This window comes from Salmo trutta, chromosome 28 (genome assembly GCF_901001165.1).
Source record: "Salmo trutta chromosome 28, fSalTru1.1, whole genome shotgun sequence".
In the NCBI taxonomy this organism is placed as follows: domain Eukaryota; kingdom Metazoa; phylum Chordata; class Actinopteri; order Salmoniformes; family Salmonidae; genus Salmo; species Salmo trutta.
Genome location: NC_042984.1, coordinates 30,782,605 through 30,805,084, shown reverse-complemented (window position 1 = coordinate 30,805,084; position 22,480 = coordinate 30,782,605). Strand labels below are relative to the sequence as shown.

Below are 22,480 nucleotides of genomic sequence, written 5' to 3'. Positions count from 1 at the left end.
AGAAAGAGAGACAGGCAGGGAGAGGCCCGAGGGAAAGAGAGAGGAGGGGAAAGGCCAAGGGAAAGAGAGAGGAGGGGAGAGGCAGAGGGAAAGAGAGAGGAGGGGAGAGGCGGAGGGAAAGAGAGAGGAGGGGAGAGGCAGAGGGAAAGAGAGAGGAGGGGAGAGGCAGAGGGAAAGAGAGAGGAGGGGAGAGGCAGAGGGAAAGAGAGAGGAGGGGAGAGGCAGAGGGAAAGAGAGAGGAGGGGAGAGGCAGAGGGAAAGAGAGAGAAGGGGGAGCACAGATACACAGATACAAAGGACAGGAGTGGGTAGTGTTAAGTATAGGCTCTATATCATAGAGAGAGAGAGAAAGTCATGGACGTGTGGCAATGAGAGAGAGGGGGGGGGGCGTGAGAGAGCAGTACCTGAAAAGGTGTAGACTAGTGGGACAAGAGGAGCACTGCATTAGACTAAAAGTTTGTTGTTGGAGAGAGAGAGAGAGCGAGAGAGAGAGAAAGAGAGGGGAGGGGAGGGGAAGAGTGAGGGGAAATCGAGGGGGTTGTTCGAGAGAGTGAGGGCGAGAGTGTGTGTGTGGCTGTGTGTGAGAGAGCGAGCAAGAGAGACTGCAGAGGCAGCACCTGGGACACTGACTAAGAGGGAAGCAAAACAGGGGATGCACTTCCTCCTCCTCTTCATTCTTTCTCTCCTTTATTGCTTTACTCCTCTTTGGTGCATTGGCCCGTCTGAACCCGGGGAGACTACCTGACAGCTATCCGCTAGGTAAGCGCTAGATCTCCCTCTCTCTTCCTCCCCTCTCTCTCCCCTTCTCTCTCCCTCTCTCTCTTTCTCCTCCGCTGCAGCTGCACCTCTAAGCGTGACACTCAAGGTGAATCGTGTGCCGTTCTGCGTAGCCGGTGTAAGAAACTGCTCCTTATGTCAAACTAGCACATGTTGTACTCTGCAGACCATGCAACATTTATTTATGGCAATGCAGGTTTTTTGTGTGAGAAAATGAAATTGAAAATCATGGTAATGTAAATATGAATTATTTCCTTATTAACATTAAAAATACAATAGAGCCGTATGGAAGTGGGGGATGATAAGACAGAATGTAGTTGATTCTTTTTCCTTGCGATGGGACAATTTGAGAGGTTTATCCGTGAGAAATGAGGTGTAAAATAGCACAAGGCGAAAGTCTTAATGGTGTGACCAGATAAGTAATAGAACCTCATAACGGGACAAAACGGTGGTGGCTGTGTTGTGTGAGTGCCTTTCCAATATCTCTAACACTGCTCATTTATTGATTGAACTGAAACAAGTAGACTTGTTCATGTACACCACAGACTGTCAGATTCACACGAATCAATGACTTTGGGATTTCAGTGTAGGGGTGGTGGAGAGGGGAGGCTTATTCTTCTCTCCTACTGGGACCCTTGTGGTGGGGAAGGGGGGCCGTCGTTGCAGGTGGGGTCGGCCTGGGACCCTGATTCAACGTTTTTGCTCCTCGGGCGAGAGAGGAGAGAAGGTGGAGCGAAACCAATGCGCAAAAAGGAGCATTACCTGCTTGGGGAACATACTTCTTTATATGCCCATATGAACAAGAGCAACTATGGAATGTAAAGAAGTATGTATCCCAGGTAGGGGACAAACGCAGCGCATTTGGACACAGACAAACCAGTCGAACAAGAAAAGGTTTAAATACGTAGAATTAACTAATTGACCAAGATTTGACATAACTGACTCAACAGAACCACGATCGTTTATTACAGAGACCCCTGACCTTAGAAAGAGCCTGAACACTGTCTATATTTCACCTGTGTGTGTACATTCTGTCCGTGTGTGTGCTCTTGTTTTATGTTTTTATGTGCGTGTGTTCTTGTGTGTTCCTGTGTGTGTGTGTGTGTGTGTGTACCTGTGGATGTGTGTATCTGTGGGAGTATTTAAAGAGAAGGCATACGCAGTTTTCCGCTCCGTTCTGGTTCGGTTGAGTCCAATCCGACATGTACTGCAGAGAAGAGTACAGGAGGTGCAGCGAATCAGTCAGCACTTTTCACCTGCTCTGAATAGATTTTAGGATATTATTCATCCCATTTATTTCTACCTTTCTAAAAAGAAACAGCTGTATTTCATACTTCAATGGTCACAGAATACTTTTTTGGGGCCCTTTGATTTTTAAAAGACGTTTTTAAAAAACGGTAATCAGAACTGGTTTGTGTGCTGGGCGATGGCAACTCACACAGACAGCAGTTTACAGTAAATGGTGCAGTGAACAAATGCTTACTAATGGATACCATGGGCTTCAGCAGCAGGCCAGAGAGAGGAAGGAGCTAAGACTGGGACTAAGACGCTGTAGCTCTAACACCAGATGATTGACTGTCTGTCTGATGACTGCGCATGGTCATAATGTCCGTCTGAGTTTGGCTGTAAGTAATTACACGGGTTTGGGCATACTGTAGTCACTTGGCCTGGTTTGGATGGACGGAAACAACCTCTGCTTTTTTTGAATACTGTTACGTGTGTTTTGAGCCGGGTCTGTTCTTTAAGCCTGTTTTGGGTACAGTTACCGTGCAGAACCTTATCTGGGTGTAGTTCTAATCCTTTAGCTGCTGAACTCTCTTGGACAAAGCTACAGATCCGAGTTGGTCAGAGATCTTTCAACTTCTAAAAGGACAGTAACCATTGCTGCCCCAAAGTGTTAGGAACCAGAGAGGTCACTGATTGTTCACTGGTCTGTACGGAGAGATACGTCTACCTAGCCTGCAGAGGCAATCTGGATCTGAAATGCATGAAACGACACATCAGAGGTGACCTGACTGCACGCTCTCTGAGAGGTCAGTGAGTGTAGAGGATGATGGGGTGGGCATAGTGTCTTTATTATGGCCTGCTGAAGGTGGATTTGTAAGGAACAGAGGGAAAGGTTGCCCTACAGATAGAGAATGATTCGAGGGAAGTGTCTGTATGGTCAGAGACAGAGAGGTGAGGGACAGACTGAGTGGGGGCTGGGAGAGAGCGAGAGAATGGCAGCGAGGGAGAGATAGAGAGCGCTGGAGGGGGGGGAGGTGCGGCGGTGGGAATAGCGGTGAGCAGGCGAGGCAGGGCTGGATTGATGATGGTGTTCTGGGCAGGGGGGTTGGGGGGGTATATTGTTCTGTCATTTGCCTGTGTCAGCAGGTGGAAGCGCTCATCAGGACATTAAATATTCAACAATGCTGACTGCGGCACGGTGCTGAGACAGCCAAAGCCAGCTGACTGGGGGGCCCACTAAACCAGCGCCGCCCGCCTGACCCACACACCACAGCCTCCCGTCAACCTGCCTGGCTGGCTGGCTGTCCGACTGGACAACCCTGTCTGGGGCTCCACAAAGGGGAGGGCAATAGGATACAGTTAAGTGTAACATTGAAAATGATGACCGGAAATACAGTACTGACTGAAGAATGTGAGCTGGTATAATACAGGCCAAAGGTGTAATGTTATGTGGTGTAATTCTGTTACATACCAATATGGCCCAATATGTCAGTGTGGTGTTATGGTGTAAATCAGTATGGCGCGGTATGATAAGTAAAGTGGTGTATCTGGGTGTCAGGCAGAGGGGCCTTGTGGGGGGGGGGGGGGATTATTGTGTGGGAGCTTTAATCTGTTCGTAGCAGTGTCCTGTGCTGTGCTGTGCGAGGGTGTACACTACACTACAGTACACTACAGTTCAGTACACTATAGTACACTACACTACACTACACTACACTACACTACACTACACTACACTACACTACACTACACTACATTGTCTGTGATATCATGTAATAGTTAGTGCAAGCCTAGCAGTGTACTGGGTAATGTACAGTCAGGTCAAGAATTGTTGGCACCTTTGATAAAATAAATAATACAAATACAGAGCTATATATATACATAGTATGATTTTATATATATTTATATATATATATATATAATATGATTGAAACAATTGCTCAGATATATATTTTGTTTAACAATGTGTCAAGACCATTGGCACTTCTGTTTTCAATACTTAGTATTTGTACTATTTATTTTACACAGTCTCTTTCGCTCATCTTTTTCAAGGGTGCCAATCATTTGGAACTTGACTGTATGTGTCTCCTCGCCTCAACACAAAGACACAGACGGGACAACTCTATTGTACTCTACATGACTCTATTGTACTGTATATTACTCTTTTGTACTGTATATTACTCTATTGTACTGTATATTACTCTATTGTACTGTATATTACTCTATAGTTCTGGTGAACCTCCAGAACTATAGCTCAAACAGAACACCTATCTATCTGTAGGCTGGAAAACAACTCTGAGCCCTCAGGTTGCAGGGGAATGCCTACTATTGACATCACAAACAAACACCCTATCGATTTGGTTGTTATTTGTTATATCGTTCTCAGTGTATATTTTTCCGTAATGTACACATTATCTGGGGCTGGACTTTCTATAGTGAGATCATGGACATTGATATTCTATTGCTCCTAGCACCAGTGCAGTCTTGTCTATGTGGCAGATTTAAGAGGGAGAGGCCACGACCTATCCCAAAATGCATTGCCACTAACGACCCTCAATCAGTCAATAAAATGGTAACTGATAAGATATCCTGGGCGATAAAACTAAAACAGAGTATTCCAGCATGCCTCGGAGAAAGACTACACATTGTCTCTGAATATACGAACAACCCGAAATGTGGCTACCTTCTGACAACAAAGTAGCAAAAGAGTAATGGCGAAAGACATACAGTACTTCAAACAGTCCTGAAAAAAAAGATGCTTCATGAATTACTCAATTACCATAGTGCTGAACCTTGTGACCTCGCCATAATTTATTTACAACGTTGAAAAGTCAATTAGTCAATCGGCCATTAAACGTCTGTTGACGAGAGACTGTGGGACGTCTGATCTGATCTAAGCACAATCAAGGTATTGATCAGCAGAGAAGAAGACACAGGCTGCATCTAAGAAAATGAACATGAAGATTTTTCATGCAGGTGCAATTACAATATTACTCAAACGAAGCTCTATTAAAACACCCAACGTGGATCCTCTTATGTGGGACATCCATACCATCCAGTTGTATCCTGGCAGGGTCAGGGGCTCAGGCCTCTCTGTTGCTCCAAACTAGCCCCTCGTTTCCCCTCCCTATTCCCCGGGCCGTGCCCATCGGCCTGAACACTAGAACAGGGATCAATGCTGAGGAGGTTTGTTTCAATCAATTAAACAGACAAGTGCCTGCATTAATTTCCAATAGCCCAATCCGAACCCTGCACAACTCTCTCTGTCTGCAGAAACACAGGAACTGTAGAATAGTCCAGGCGCTCTCCATTTCACATGGATACATAATGAATAACTGCATCGCTAAAATCACAGCTGGACTCCCCCCCCCCCCCCCCCCGGAAATTATTTTAGATCATAAAAACCTTTTTTTTTCTCAAAGTACAATTTAGGCTGACATTTTCATTGTGTTTTTGTAATAATTAATGCAACATGGAACAAATCAAATGGAACAATGTGGATAGAAAACAGTTTCACTGATTATAATTGCGATAGCCTATAGTTTTGCATGTTTATGTGAAGAAGGCCTACACAGCATTATCATAGTAGCGTATAGTCCAAGTCCCCAGAACTGCCAGCTGCTTGTACTGAAGTTCAGTCCAGACCCTGGCCATTAGTTCACAATATGAACTGGTCATGCTTACTGGAAATTAACACGTGGGCTAATTAAAATTCAGCGGAGCTGTAAAGCAGGAGGAAGTAATTAAAGGAACAAGGGCACTCTGATGGAAGCATCCTCTTGTCAATGTCGGCCGGGAAAATGTCTACTGCTCTACTGTTTCCTCGCCACACACACACACACACATACACACACACACACACACACACACACACACACACACACACACACACACACACACACACACACACACACACACATAAGCGCGCAAACACACACACCCACATATGCGCACACAAGTGTATGCACGCAAGCACACACATGCGTGCGCACACACGTACGCACACACATTTGTGCGCCAGAACAATTACCACATTGCAGAGGTTTATAGTTGTCGTAATATTATCGTTACACGGATCCTCTGTTTATAAGGTCATAACATTTATAGCTTATGCTGTAATAATATGGAATTATTGATGGAAAAGAATGACTATATTTTATCATAATGATAACCCAAGGTAACTAGGATTATACAATTGCAAATTAAATGTTTCCCAAAAGTGATTATGTTCCAGAACTGACTTTACTTGACATTTTAACTTCGAACAGTGTTTTGTTATTAAGAACTGTCAAAAGAATTATGACACGGTCATATGCTAGATCTTTTTCTCATTCATAAACCTCACCATCCTCTGCAACATAGGACTATGTAAAATAACACTGCCAAAGGGGGAATAGTATTTCTCAGAGGCAATATAAGATTCAGCAATGTGCCTGGACACCTTTGTTATACTGTCTATGGTTGTAACAAAATAGAGCCAGAACATAGCCAGAATATAGCCAGAATATAGCCAGAATATAGCCAGAATAGAGCCAGAATATAGCCAGAATAGAGCCAGAATATAGCCAGAATATAGCCAGAACATAGCCAGAATATAGCCAGAATATAGCCAGAATATAGCCAGAACATAGCCAGAACATAGCCAGAACACAGCCAGAATATAGCCAGAATATAGCCAGAACATAGCCAGAACATAGCCAGAACATAGCCAGAATATAGCCAGAACATAGCCAGAATATAGCCAGAACATAGCCAGAACATAGCCAGAACATAGCCAGAACATAGCCAGAACATAGCCAGAATATAGCCAGAACATAGCCAGAACATAGCCAGAACATAGCCAGAATATAGCCAGAATATAGCCAGGACATAGCCAGAACATAGCCAGGACATAGCCAGAACATAGCCAGAATATAGCCAGAACATTGCCAGAATAAAACGTAAGAATATAAATGAATGGCAAAAGCAGGACAAGGGCAACCTAACCTACTTCAAGCGGAGCCTAGCACAGTTGTGTCTGAGTGTATGTACACTTTCACTTAGTGTTTGCTTGTTCTTGCGATTGTCTGTTTCAGGATGTGTGTGTGCACACGTGTGTGTACGCGCCCATGCTTGTGCATGCATGATGTGTGTGGGTTTTCTCTTTGTGTGTGTGGCCTAGCGTATCGTCCTGCTGGTCCCCTATAAGCGGGGTGTAATTGGGAGCAGCAGCAGTGTGTGTAGCGCTGCAGACAGGGTGTCAGGCCAGCTGTGGAGCAAGAGAAGAGGAGGAGAGGAGAGGAGGAGTGGCAGGTGAGAGGAGGAGACACGGCAGGCACAGAGGAGGACCGGAGAAGAAACTATCCCTGATTAAACAATGCTTTAAGTGAACATACATCTCAGGGTGAGAGGAGTGCAACACCAGGGAGAGTTAGCAATACACTGACACAGCAAGCTGGAACAGCTAAGAACTGGGACTGCTGGGGAAAAACAATGAAAGAGAGAAACAGGAGAAAGAAGGTAGAAAGAGAGCAGGGAGAGGAGAGGAAGAGAGGAAATTGGAGAGGGACGGGTGAAAATGAAAAAGATGGGGATGAGAGAGAAGGAGGAAACGAGCGAACGAGAGAGGAGAGGGAGTTGGAAAGAAGCCAGGGGAGTGTGTGTGAGAGAGAGAGAGAGCCAGCGGACTGAAAATGAGTCCCTAAAACACATAAAGAGTTATGTCTTCTGAGCTGTTTCAGCAGCCGCTGGGTGGTTTGAAATAATTGCTCCTCTTTTCGCGGGAAAACTATTACAATGTCATGGTCAGATTATTATCTGTAATGGTAGGAATGTAAAGTGGTAGAATGTGCATGGGCTCAGTGTTATTAGCAGCAGCAGCAGTAGTAACAGTGGGAGTAGTATTAACATGAGTGGGAAGGAGAGCAGTTTGAGTTATTTGCATGATTACTGTCCGGACCCTACTGATCTGCCTGTGGCCTGCTGGCCAGCCGGATAGACAGACAGCCAGGCTGAGGGGCTCATTAGTGGGGAAATACAGAGATTGTGTGGCTATGTAATGGGAGCAATAGGAAACACCGGCCTGCAGCAGAGCCGAGCAGCAAGCCAAGGGCCCAAGGTCCCTGAAGGACACTTGAAGGTAAAGGGAAGTACTGTAGGGTAGGAGAGAAACCAGAGAGCAGAGCTAGGAGGAATAGAGGGGAAAACATGAACTCACACAGGATGGGTTAAATTAGAGACCACTCGAGAGTACTGCAGTGGTGCATGTGCCAATAGAATTCTTGGGATAATGTGTATTTGTGTTTGCTTCAATTATGTATATTGTGGGAGAAGGTTTATAAAGAACCAAAGAACCAGAACCAAACCTATAATTCAATCAAATCATTTTCAGTTACACTCAAACAGATTGAAAGCTGTTGGAATTGCTCTGTCAATGGGTAGCTAACGCAACATCGGACTTGATCTTCTCCCCTCATTTATACGCATACCTTACCTTGATAAGAACTAGTCTCAAGTGGCTGACTTCTTTCTTCGCCTTATCATACAGTACTCTGTCTCAAGGCAATCCAGAATTGCTGATTTGAATCACCTTGCCTCCCCTCCCTCTCATGTACAGCTTTAGAAGACAAGGGGAGATTAAATGCAATGGATTCAAATCTATTCGATGGCCTTAACTGGGTTCATCCTCTATTGCCTTTTGTCTCTGGGTGACACCAGTTAAACACAGCACATTTAATACAACCTCTTCTCTTTAGAGAGACGTGCAGGGGACTGTTGGGCTGACAAAGGGCTGTCCGACACTCACAACAGAGAGCGTGTCAGCCAGCATATTCTTCCGCCTGAGCTCCTTTCTGAGTTTAACTGCATTGGATTTTTGTTTGGCGGCAGAGTGTATATCAAGCACTGCTTTGTGAGGCCGCCGGTGATGGTGATGAAAGCATGGCTAAAATATCTAAGTGGTCGTACTTCGTTAAGGGAGGGGTGGGAGCGATGGTGGGAGAGGTGATGGGGGGCTGGAGTGGGCAGTAGGATCGTGCATGTGGTAAGAATCAGTCTGCATAAGGTAAGCATAGGGAGAGAGGGAGAGGGAGAGAGAGAGAGAGATGTGAAGATGGGTCTGCTCTGCTGCAGTTTGGCAGCCAGTTGTAATGCGTATGTATGACATCATTCTCTGACAAAGTGCGAGAACGTCATCAAATCAAAGGTGGGTTTCTGTTAAATGTAGAGTACAGATGTCTGATGCTTTTATGGAATTCCAGTAGTCCTTCACCTCCACATTCATTTTTTTTTATGTCACTGCCCTGTCTGCCTCTCTCTGGCTTTCGCTCTTTGTGCTGGTGAGTTAAGAGCCTGACCCGGGTACTGTTATCATGGTTATTAGGAGTTGAGTGGATCCATTACTTCCTCTGCTCTGCTGTGTCTGAGTGGCAAGGGGAAAGGCAGCCTTCCGCTGAGGTTAACCAGGGCGAGTCCCAGACCCGGCTATCGTCCCGGCCTCAGAACAGCGGTGACGACGCAGCCCGAGATTTGCCTTTAACGGCACCGTCTGTCCCTCTCCCTGAGCCGTAAATAATTTTACTGCAAGAAGGTGCAGGTTAAAATCAGCCGCGCCGCAAAAGAGAGGCTCAGCACTCTCATCTCAGACTGTCAAGGCCAACAAGACAAATGGCGTGTCCAAGAGTAAACTGCTTTAAAGCAAATATATAGCCCAATAACTACATGTACTTTATTTTTGTTGTTTTTAAGCGTCTTTGAGATTCTCCGTACGATGAAAAGCTCTAAGTAAAATAAATATTTTTTTATTTCTTTTTTAAGCAACATTACATTAACCCTAACACAACGTAGCAGGCTTAAAATAAATGCCTGAAACTAGATCCCCTACATACTGGTTTTGACGAGAAAGAAAACAACTGTCGGGGGAGGTTCTCTTCTGCACTCTTCAACCAATCCAGTAAATGTGGAGGAGGAGTTAAGATGGAGTGTCATCTTGTTAACGTCCAAAAGCAGTAGTCACCTCGAAGGCTTTCTTTCCATTTCGGTTGTTGGGGACTCGGCAGAGGCTAACATTGACCCAGAACTGAGAAGCTTTTTAAGTCCCAACCCAGTCACACACAGGATGCGCAGGAGAAGAGAAATAATCAAACCCAATTTACATCTGGTGGCTCTATGCAAAGACACACAGATAGAGATAAAGAGGGCGGGAGGGCAAGGAAATAATTAAATATATAATCTAAATTGCTATTGATTCTTTAAAGGGTGTTGCCGTTAGATTAAAAGGTTAAGAAATAAAACCGCTTTGAGGATTAAATCATTCCGAAGTAAAATCAAGACTGAGGAATTAAACAAGGCAATAATCACAGAGTATCCCTCTCACAGAGTAGACCTTTAATTATGTCATATAAAGTCGTTAGACACAGTCAGGAAAGGATACTGCGTATCAACAAACTATGGAACAATATAGAACATGTCTGTTGTGTAAACTAGGCCTATGGAATGTAATTTTTTATCTTTGTGAGGGAAGAGAAGCCGGCCGACCTGGGAGGATAAAGGATCCTGTTACAATACCGATTCCTTCCCTGATCAACCAATCAGGAAAAGGAATAGTGCTGAGTCAGGGCCTGGGTGTTGCTCTGCTCACGTCCGAATGCAGGGGAGAGGAGCCAGCACACCACCGCACTGCACTGCAGCAGCACTCCCACCTCTCTCTCCCCTGACACCAGGGGGCCTCAGCTGGGGAGACCACCAAACTACCAACGCCAGGCTTCAATGGCTGGGAAGGCCTTGGGCTCGACCCTTGCTCTAAGAACAGGGAACTGTGACCACATCTAGTCCTTCCAATTGTCCCTATCCTCCAGTGTACACTCTTAGAAAAAAAGGGTTCCAAAAGGGTTCCGCAACTGTCCCCATAGGAGAACCCTTTTTGGTTCCATGTAGAACCGTTTTTGGTTCCAGGTAGAACTCTTTTGGGTTCACTGTAGAACCCTCTGTGTAAAAGGTTCTACATGGAACCCAAAAGGGTTCTACCTGGAACCAAAATAGGTTATTACAAGGGTTCGCCTATGGGGACAGCCGAAGAACCCTTTTTGGTTCTAGAAAGCACAATTGTTGCTCACGCACAACACAACACATCCCCAATTCTTCCGTTTAAGTAGATAATTAGTAGAAGTAAATAAAGGCTGTGTAGATAAAGTTTACGGTCTGAGCAGAGGTCAAGCGGTTTCATTACTGGGAGTGAATTAGCCTCATTAACCAGAGGACTGATTGACATCTTCCCCAGAACCTGCTGTCACGGGCCTTCCATTAACAATGACTGGGGCACAGCACAGTGTACCACAGTGTACAACACTGACATAAATCAGCGGGAAAAAACACGGTCACACTCGAATCCCGCGTTTCTGCTGAGCTGTCTCCCACAGTCTCTACCTCTAGGGTAGTGAACTCACACCTTTTTTTGGAGTCATGAATGGATGATTGCCATGATTTTACATGAGTGATTTTTTTTCTGTCACAAGGTAGTGTGTGTATTTTATACTGCTGTACATCTCTGTCAGTTTGTGCTACTTGTGTTTGGCTGGTCCAGACCGGCATTCCCAGGGCTCCGCTATGTTCAATGGCAGTGGTGTAAAGTACTAAAGTAAAAAATACTTTAAACTACTACTTAAGTAGTTTTGGGGGGTATCTATACTTTACAATATATATTGTTGACAACATTTACTTTAATTCCACTACATTCATAAAGAAAATATGTACTTTTTACATAATATATTTTCCCTAACAACCAAAAGTACTAATTACAGTTTGACCTCTTAGCAGGACAGGAAAATGGTCCAATTCACACACTCAAGAGAACATCCGTGGTCATGCCTACTTCCTCTGATCTGATACTTAAGTATATTTAAAACCAAATACTTTTTTATACTCAAGTTAAATTTTAATGGGTGACTTTCACTTCATTTTCTATTACTCAAGTAGGCCGTCATTGTAAATAAGAATTTGTTCTTAACTGACTTGCCTAGTTAAATAAAGGTTACATTTAAAAAAAAAATGTTTACGAAAAATGACAATTGGTCACTGAATCTGTGGTGGCACTAGAGGACAGAGAGTAAGAGCAGCACGGGGCCTTGCACAATGTGGATGTGACAGGAAGTGATGCATTTTGATGGTCCCCAGCCCTTTGGCCCACCAGCCCTCCAGACCAGAGGGGAGGGAAGGGAGAGGTGTAGTGTCATTCAACAGGCCAGCTGCCTGAGAACCACTCAGAGCTCACTTGTCCAGATAAGGAGAGAGAGAGAGAGCCGAGTGAAATGGTTGACAGGAACAGAGGGGCAGAGAGAGAGAGAGAGAGAGAGAGAGAGAGAGAGAGAGAGAGAGAGAGAGAGAGAGAGAGAGAGAGAGAGAGAGAGAGAGAGAGAGAGAGAGAGAGAGAGAATTGTGACACAGAGAGGGGAGTGATCAAGAGAGCAAGAAGGCAAGAGAGAGTGATGGACAGACCATTCTGTGCATCTAAAATAAAAATAAAGATAATATTGAAGCAAAGTGACAGGCTGTGCAGTGGGACAGGGTTCAGAGTGTCAGACCCTCTTTAGGGCTATACATAGTCTCATCAGCAGTTGCCCCTTACACCACCTGTACACAGTTCCCTCCAACCCCTCCCTACCCCTCCCTACCCCTCCCTCCAGGGTCCAGCTGTCCCAAACCCTGATCCCTCCTTCCCATCTCCAATATAAGGGCAGGAATGCAGGGCCGAGCAGGTTCCCAGAATAGACACAAGCATCCAGTCCGACTAAAAGCAGCCAGACTGATAGAGGGCACACCGCACGCGCACGCACGCACGCACGCACACACACACACACACACACACACACTCTCCCCCTGATTCCTCACAAAAGTATGCATATAGGCGCTGCATACACACACGTACAGCTGCATACACACACGTACAGTACAGTTGCCTACACACACACCCATACGTCTCAAGACAAGCACGCCTTCTAAGCCTGTCTATTTGCGTGTTACAATTTGCATTTGAGTAGAGGAGGTGTTGAGAGGTGAGCATTTGGCTCGACTACTAATTACAATTTATGCCTGGAGAATATGACACCTCTAATATCATCACTTTACTGTGTACTTTCTAAGGAACAGCCAAAGGACATCACCCGGCTGCCACACAATTAATCAATCTCATCACCTTTACCTGGAGAAGTACAGATGACTTTATAAATACCTGTCTATATGAGCTAAACGGATGTGTGTTTTTAAGGGGGAAAACATATGGAGGGAAAGATTTTAATGAGTAGCAGGAAAGTGTACCAGAGGGATTCTGTTTCTAATCTATAGAAAGCCCTTGTGTGAAAAGGATTTCATGCAAAGCAATTTTCTCCTCTTAACTCAAGTACACCCAGAATACACTCCCTTGGTCTAAATCACACACACACACGCACACACACACACACACACGCACGCACGTACGCACGCACGCACCCACCCACCCACGCACACACACACACACACACACACACACACACACACACACACACACACACACACACACACACACACACACATACCTCCACATACCTCCACATACCTCACAAATGACAGGCTACTTTGACACTGACAAACTGAGTATCTGAGATCAATAAAAACGACCTTGTCTTCAATCCATCAATAGCCTAGACCTAGGTGTGTGGAGACACAAATTATACAATATGAGTCGGAAAATATAGTCCTAAAAAGCTTTCCAGTTTCACTGACTCACCACCCCATGATGCTCAGCTCACTCACCCGCGAAGCTTATCTCTCTCTTGTTTTATTTGGTAAAACAACGCTGTTCGCTCATTAGGCCTATTTGGAAGTTGATAACTTGGTAGCCTACAGACAGATTAGTCTTCTATTTTCAGCAGGATCCATTTGATTGCCAACCTGTATTTTTTTCCCGCGATTGTATTTCAAATATTGCGAAAGGCCTGTTTTGGCTGCTTGCTGTTCATTGACAGATTTTCCGCGCCTAGGCATGCCTCGTGATTGGGCTACACACTGCTAGGCAAAAAAATAAATAATATAATAATATTGATCATCTGTGGCTAAATTATAGGCCTACTCCTAGTGTAGTATTCGGAATTATTTCATTTATTTCAACAACAACAAAAAAGACAGCAGTAATTCTATAACTTTGGCAAATGTATTTCAATTTATCAGGGGTGCTGCGATTCAGGGCAGTCATTCATTTCGATTCCGGTCCGAGTCTGACACCCGATTCAGATCCGATTCAATCAGTTCCGGCCCCCCGGAAGAGGGCCGCTTCTGGGCCGATTCCTCATTGCTAGCTGGGGCGGCACCTCCAGACTCCTTCGCGCGGGTATGGTTCTATAAGGAAAGAAATGACGAAGTGCAATGCTGGAGAGTTGATAGTTTCAAGCTCACGTCTATCAGAGTAGAGAGATAGAGATATCACAGAAAGTGAATCTCATTCTAGTTCTGTGCGATATACTGGTGTGCTTATCTCTCTCACCACAGCAATGGCGACGCGTTAGTCTATATAGGCTACGATGCTGCGCAAATCATAAACCCGGGCCTGCCCAACACCAGTCAATTATCAGGCACGTTTCCACTTTATGTTGTTTAGAGGGCAGCCAGGAAATTACAGAGGAGTCAACTTGAATTAGCCTAACTCTGATTGCTTTTATTATAATTTTTACATCACAAACAGTGACAATTATTTTTCATGCCACGAGAGGTACCGGATCCTGGAAAATGGATTCCGTGAAGAAGCACTCCAAAACAGAGTTGCTGGGATACCGCTCAAATTAAGCACTGCTAGTATCCCTCGATCATGTAGAATACTACAGTAAATACTACAGTATTACCTGCAAAAAAAAAACACTGTAGTAAATACTACAGTAATATCCGGAAAAACACTCCAGTTGCCAAAAATATTACACTTTTTTTTAACATTTCCCCACCCCTTATCTCAATTTGTGCCACACATAAGTGACAAATCTACATGCCAAGTGTAGACCATATTGTGTTCCCTAAAGATTATGGAAAATATGCTATTTTAGTATTTCTCCATTAGGTTTCCATTTCTATGTCAAAGATAATCAAACAAAAACACTATAGTAAATATTACAGTAATGTCTTCAAAAACACTACAGTAAATACCACAGTATAGTACAGTCCCCTAAAAACACTACGTTAATTAGTATAGTAAAGTCAGCAAAAACACTACAGTGAATACTATAGTATTTAACCAAAGTTATTTTACTACAGTATTGAACTGTAAATACAACAGTAAACAAAATTATACTACAGTAAAAACTAATTTGGTCAGCAAAAACACTACAGTGAATACTATAGTATTTATACCATAGTATACTATAGTATTTTTTTTATGTGGGCACATTCTGCAGTGCTGTACGGTGCGGTAGAGATATAACAAAAGCAGCTCGGGGACAGGTAGAATTCAGGCCATACCTCAGTGTCCTTCCCTGTGTGTTACTCTCCTCTCCTCGGTTGTCACTAGTTACTACAGCCACAAAGTCATAAACACACCTATTTAAACAATTTATCTTCTTAAAATGTAATTTTAAACCGAACCCTAACCCTAACCTTAACCACACTGCAAACCTTATGTCTAACCCTAACCTTAAATTCAGACCAAAAATCACATTTTTGTTTTAATTCATTTTTACCATATAGACACTTTTGACTTTGTGTTTGTGCTATCTAGTGGGAACTTCTGCTCCTCTCCTCTTCTCCTCTCTCCTCCTCTCTTCTCATCTCCTCTCCCAGCCAAGGAAGTGTCTCCCTCATCAATTCACCGGGCTCTCAGGTGACAAGTTTGCGTTGCTCTTTAGCTCGCCCGCCTGTTCTTTAATCATTCATTTTTTTACATTTGATTTGTGTGTTGCAGTTCGTGTCGCTGTTGTTATCTTCACGTGGGGACAGCTGGGGAACAGCGTTGACATCTTAATCGACCTGTTAAAGTCCTGTTCTGTAGAAGCCTAACCAAGCCCTGGTAGCAATAGGTGCAGTACACGTTGTAGTCACATTCACATTCAGGTTAGCACTTTGAGGTGTCAGTGAGTTACAGTGCGACAAGGTGTACCACTTTGTTCAGCGTTTATCCTGAAATGATTTAGATGTTACTTTCTGGTTTTGAACGTGACCTGGTTTTGAACGTGACCTGGTTTTGAATGTTAGAGGTCATATCTGAGAATGTAGAGTAACTACTGATGTTGGTGATACTGGGATAGGAACCCAGCTGTGTGTATGTGTGAGTCTGAGTGTGACTATGTGTATTCATGCATGCATGAATGTTAATACTTAGATATGAGTGTGCATCCCATACTATGTCTGCAAAATACTGTACCTACATATCTCCCTGTGGACAAGCATCCGAGAGAAAGAGAAGAGAAGGAGTGGGAAGATATAAAGGCTGCATTTAGACAGGGAGCCCAGTTCTGATATTTGTTCCACTACTTGGTCTTTTGACCAATCACATCAGATCTTTTCACATCAGATCTTTTTCAGAGCTGATCTGATTGGTCAAAAGACCAATTAGTGAAAAAAAGATCAGAACTGGGCTGCCTGTCTAGATGTAGCCTTAGAAACACACATTGGAGAGACTGAGCAGTATGCTGAGCAGTATGCTGCATTTGTAGCTACATTGGCTTTCTGATGGGATGAGAGATAGACTAGGGATTGGTGAAGTGGTCAAGGTATAAGGAGGAAAGATGTCAAGAGGAATGATAGTACGGGACTAAATATCATGATAATGTTATCCTCCGAAACTTGGCATTAAAAACACTTTTACTATCAATGGCTCATTTTGTGGAGGCAGGAGTCTGTTGCGGGTGTGAAGTGGTTTACTTCCTAATAGCTAAATGATCAGCTAAAGCTAATTGAACAAGAATATGAGTGAGTTGCACCAAAGGCAAGCAGTACACAGTTAGCGGGTGGCTGAGTACACTGGGGCAGGTTATACACTGAGGGCCAACATCGCCCTGAAGGAGAAATGATAGATCACACAATAAAGAAATGAAGGTACAAAAGATGTGGTAGTTAGGGAGGGAGAGGTAGACATAGAGAACAAGAAAGTAGACACAAGAAAGGATGGAGATGGAGGGAGAAGGAGTAAATGTGAGAGAGCGAGAGAGAGAGATAGAGGAGGGAGAGAGAGAGCGGGGATATGGGGAGAGAGAGGGAGGAGAGAGTGAGGAAGAGAAGGGGAGAAAGTTGTGGAGAGAAAGAGGGGAGAGGGAAACAGAGAGAAAGAGAGAGGGAGGGGGATTGAGAGAGATGCTCTGTAGAGGTCAATGGGAGTTAATTCCTGAGGTGTCGAATCCTGGAGGTTCATTAGCAGTATTGACAAGCCTGTGATAAATTAATTGTTCTCTCAAGTTTGTCTGCAGTTTATATGCACTCACATCCTGTTTTCTCTTACATGCAAAAAAAGTGAGGGTTCCTCAAAGGTTCTATGTGGAACCATACTGACCAAAATAACTATGTGAGCCCTTCAATTGTTCTTTGCAGTTTAAAAAAGGGTTCTTTCCTCTTTTGGTGATAATTATTAGAATATTTTGGTGCGTGGTTTGCGCACAGCTCTTTTTGTGCAACCGTGAGTGTGTCATTCCAGTTGATCTAATCTGTAACGTTATAATAGTACAAATGACTATGGCCAGTGACGGTGTCTTGTGAAGACTCACGTATGGTCTTGTGTCAATTGAGAAAGGTTGACTAAGTCAGTAGTTTTCAATTCTCTCCTCAGGGTCCCCAAGCTGTTCCAGAGCTAGCACACCTGATTCAACTATAATAAAACCTATAGAATTGTAACAATATAATATAGCTATTAAACCAGAAAAAAACAGTATGGTTCTACAAAGAACCTTTGAGATTGAGAAAGGTTCTTTATGGAACCATTCTCCATAAAGGTTCTAGAAATAAAAAAATGGAATTTAAAAAATCATAAGAAACATAAAAAATGGGATTTAACCGTAGCGCAACCCTTTTTGATGCTATACCCCTGGGCACACGTTTTGGTTTTTGCCTTAGCACTACACTGCTGATTCAAATAACCAACTCATCATCAAGCTTTGATTATTTTCATCAGCTGTGTGGTGCTAGAGCAAAAACCAAAATGTGCACCAAGGGGGGCCCCAGGACCAACTTTTTAATGGTTCTTTATAGATCCTTTGGAAAGGGATCTTTATAGCACCATAGAGGTTCCATTTAGAACCTTATTAGCATGGTTCTTATAGAACCTTCAAAAAAAGTGTCCATATAGCACCAAAAAGGGCTCTGCTATGATTACAAGCCACACAACCCTTATTTGGCACTTTATGGTACCATTTGTTTTTTGTGTGTAGGGCCTCACTCCAATCTCCTTTGTTCTCTTTCTCCTCTTCACCTCCTCCTCCTCTCCTTTTCTCTGCTCTGTAACTGCCATAATTATTTTCTCTGTTCCCTCCTACCCTCTTGTTACTCCATGCAGGCCAAGGAATTCATACAATGGCATCGTTTTCTCCAATATCAGTTCTTTGTCTGAGTGCTTTCTATGTGGATGTGCATTTGATCGTAACAATTCCACAACAACATGTGTCTGTCAATGAGCTCATCCTTTCCTCCTTTCTGTTACCTCTCATCCAGGACTCTGAAGCTGTCCCACCTCCTCAGACCATACTGTAGGACTTCACACCAAAAATGCTTTGCTAAAGCTGGTAAAATGGAACCAAATCAACTGTTCAATGGATTTGGTCCCCTTCAACCAGCTGTAGCTGTGCATTGATCACTCCGGATCACTGAAGAGTGGGACCAAGAATGGCTGACAGACACACCAAGACTCCATCTGACTCACTGACCTGAGAACAGGGCTCACCAGAGGGATTCTGGCAGAGACACTGTGTCAGGAATGGACACACTGATCTAGGAGCAGAACAGCCCAACTGAACCTTCAGACCACAACAGGATAGGCTGCAAGTAGGAATGAATCTTTTGTACACCAGAAGGGATATAGATTTTTTTGCAATAAAAAATAGTCCAGGTAATTACTTATTTAGTGAGTCAGCGTTTTTGCCATAACTATGTATTGTAATGTTTTACAGTCGATATTGTTGCTATCCTTTGTAACTGACTGTACTGGAAGGGAAAGGAGAAGGGGGATGTGGGGTTGGTAAATAAGTGAAGCAAACGGTTGTCTCTCTCTCTTTGACTCTTAATGCAGACGTCTGATCAATAAAAACCCATCCTGAAGTCCATAAACTGCTGAAGTGGTCTTTACTTTTAAGTGTGATCTTACTGAGGAGTGTGGGGGGAGGAGAAAGAGGAGGGAGATAGTGGGGGGAAAGGATACACTGGTGGGGGGGAAGGAAGGGTATGAAAGAAAAGAGGGGAGAGGATTAGAAGAATGAACTAGATGGTTGATTACATTAATAGAAATAGGAGTCAAACACACCATAGAAACATGCAGAGAGGTTAAATGTTGCTTCCCCAATTAAACACAGGAGCACGACCACAAGACATGACCTTGGAAAGGAAAGGGGAAAGGAACGTGGTTACCACATGTCCACATCTACAGTACCTATCAGACTCGCTACAAACATTCCTCTATAATTATTCACATAATCTGCCTCCATAGAGTCCATCAGTATGTCTCTCTGTGTTGCTGTCTGTTACCGTGGTATGTTAACCTGTTGCCCCTGGTTAAAACCACACCCACCCACCCACCCACTTCATCTCCTCTTCTCCCCTCTCCTCTCCTCTATATCTCTGGGCCTGGAGGTGTCCTCTGTGTCTCTATATCTCTGGACCTGTGGAGGTGTCCTCTCCTCTGTGTCTCTATATCTCTGGGCCTGTGGAGGTGTCCTCTCTCCGGGTCTCTATATCTCTGGACCTGTGGAGCTGTCCTCTCCTCTGTGTCTCTATATCTCTGGACCTGTGGAGGTGTCCTCTCCTCTGTCTCTATATCTCTGGACCTGTGGATGTGTCCTCTCCTCTGTGTCTCTATATCTCTGGACCTGTGGATGTGTCCTCTCCTCTGTGTCTCTATATCTCTGGACCTGTGGATGTGTCCTCTCCTCTGTGTCTCTATATCTCTGGACCTGTGGATGTGTCCTCTCTTCTGTGTCTCTATATCTCTGGACCTGTGGAGCTGTCCTCTCCTCTGTGTCTCTATATCTCTGGACCTGTGGATGTGTCCTCTCCTCTGTGTCTCTATATCCCTGGACCTGTGGATGTGTCCTCTCCTCTGTGTCTCTATATCTCTGGACCTGTGGATGTGTCCTCTCCTCTGTGTCTCTATATCTCTGGACCTGTGGATGTGTCCTCTCCTCTGTGTCTCTATATCTCTGGACCTGTGGATGTGTCCTCTCCTCTGTGTCTCTCTCCATATCTCTGGACCTGTGGATGTGTCCCCTCCTCTGTGTCTCTCTCCATATCTCTGGATCTGTGGAGGTGTGACAGATGTTTTAATGTGCCTGCGATTCCTTATCACCCCCCAGCTGAAAGCTCAAATTGCCATCGTCCCCGTGATAGATGGTGTTGAATGCCTTGAACAGAGCAGTATGTTAACCAAAGAAGCCTTTTCAGGGGAAGAGGAACAAAGTTGACACAGCCTGGGTAAATGGTAGATGTGGTCATTTATTTTTTCATGTTTTGGGTGTGGTAAGGTAGTTGAAGGAAAATGTAGGCAATTATAAGAGATTTAACAGCTGTTATTGAAGCAACTACAAAGGCATCAAACAGAACACACACAGAACAAATACATGTTCTGGTTTCAGAACCTAATCCATCTAAATTAATGGGATAACTCAAAACCAATGTCACAGAGGGCATTGATACGGTTCTATAGGGTGATGTAAACAGTTTATAAAAACATAAATCGAATGAAGTAAGAACGCCAATGAATTTATACTGTACACCTACTTCACAATACACCTGCAGTAGACTAGCACTAAGTGAATAGGCAACCACCAAACACAGACCAGAAGCGCCAACGTTGAACCACTTCTGTCCTGTACGATCCTGCAACTCCTGAAGACCCTGCAATGCAACACACCATCATATAATATGATGACGCTAGCTGCCCTTTACTGTTCATCGATTTAGTGGCCGGGTGACATTGGAGAGCAGGGTGCAATGTGCCAAGTCACATAAAACAATGGAGCACATTTTAATATTGAAATGAGGGTGAGGATAATTGAGTATTGCAGAGTGTTAGTTGTGTGTGTATGTGTGTGTGTGTATATGTGCGCGCGTGTGTGTGTGTTTAAATGGGTGCAAAAACAACAACATGGAGCACCAAGCCCCATTATTCACACTGTATTGATGTTTGACCACATTCATCACCCACCATGTGACACTGCTCTGTGAGCAATGAGGACACTTTCTCTCCTTGCTCCCTCCCTCCCTCCCTCTCTTTCTTTCTTTTCCCCTTTTTGTCCTCCTCCCTTACTTCTCCTTGCTCAATCTCTGTCCACAACAAACCAGTATTTTAGTCAAGTGTAAACGGGTCGTATATTGAAAGGACAGGTGGAGGGAGGGATGGAACTCATGACTATAACTGAGCTGCTACTTCATGGTCCCTGAGGGGATGCCCCCTAGTGGACAGACTCAAACACTACAGTGACATGGTGCTGCCTGCTTGTCTGGGGCATTACAGGATATCACTGATTATTAACTCAACTCTGGACCTTGAAGCCAGTTCCACTTTTCGTTGTTGTCCTCTAATCAGGGACTGATTTAGACCGGGGACACCAGGTGGGTGCAATTAATTATCAGGTAGAACAGAAAACAAGCAGGCCTCGGACCTCGACAGGGTAAGAGTTGAATACCCCTGGTGTAGAGAATCATTGTACCTTGTAAACCACTATGCAATATATTTTCAATAACCAAAAAGATTGGATTTTCAGCTGTTTGAAGTGGATGTACAAATCCAAAAGTAAAAGAAGGAAAATGAAGCAAGGGAAGCATAGAAATAGTGCACATGCACACATATCTATCGCTTCTTAGACTTGCATTCAATGAAGATTACAGATCTATAACTCATATTTGTATTTGAATTTGGTCGTGTCTCCCAGAAAGTGACATATTGCAGCTTTAAGTGTCTGAGCCGCGAGTTGAGGACCAATTAAATCCTATTCCCTCCCTCTCGCAAAGATTGCATCATCATGCCCATTTGAGGAAGAAGACTGATTAAATATTTTATTAATCAAAAATGTTTTGTCTGTTAGAAAATAATCATGATAAATAGATCACACTACACGTTTAATAATGACAGAATGCATTTTAAACGTCATGCACAGTAACATTTTGTATTACTTACAGGCCCAGTGCAGTCAAAATGGTTTTGTATCATATTGTAGAACAGCTGATGAAACTAACACTGTTAAAGTGGCCCAAAAAATGTAGCAGTGTTATTTCCTGATAGTTGCTGGTTGAAAATATAATCTACACAGGACCTTTTAATTAGCATGGAATAAGTCTACATGGAGTTCAACATTGG

At 43.9% G+C, this 22,480-nt stretch overlaps 1 long non-coding RNA gene across 1 annotated transcript in view; it reads left to right on the top strand.

The window, feature by feature from the left end:
- The window catches only part of LOC115166004 (uncharacterized), a 23,633-nt gene extending 4,394 nt beyond the window's left edge, over nt 1–19,239 (top strand). The window contains exon 2 of the long non-coding RNA XR_003870259.1: nt 18,628–19,239. This is a non-coding gene — a long non-coding RNA (uncharacterized LOC115166004). The remainder of the gene's footprint in view (nt 1–18,627) is intronic.
- Nucleotides 19,240–22,480: the final 3,241 nt, after the last annotated feature.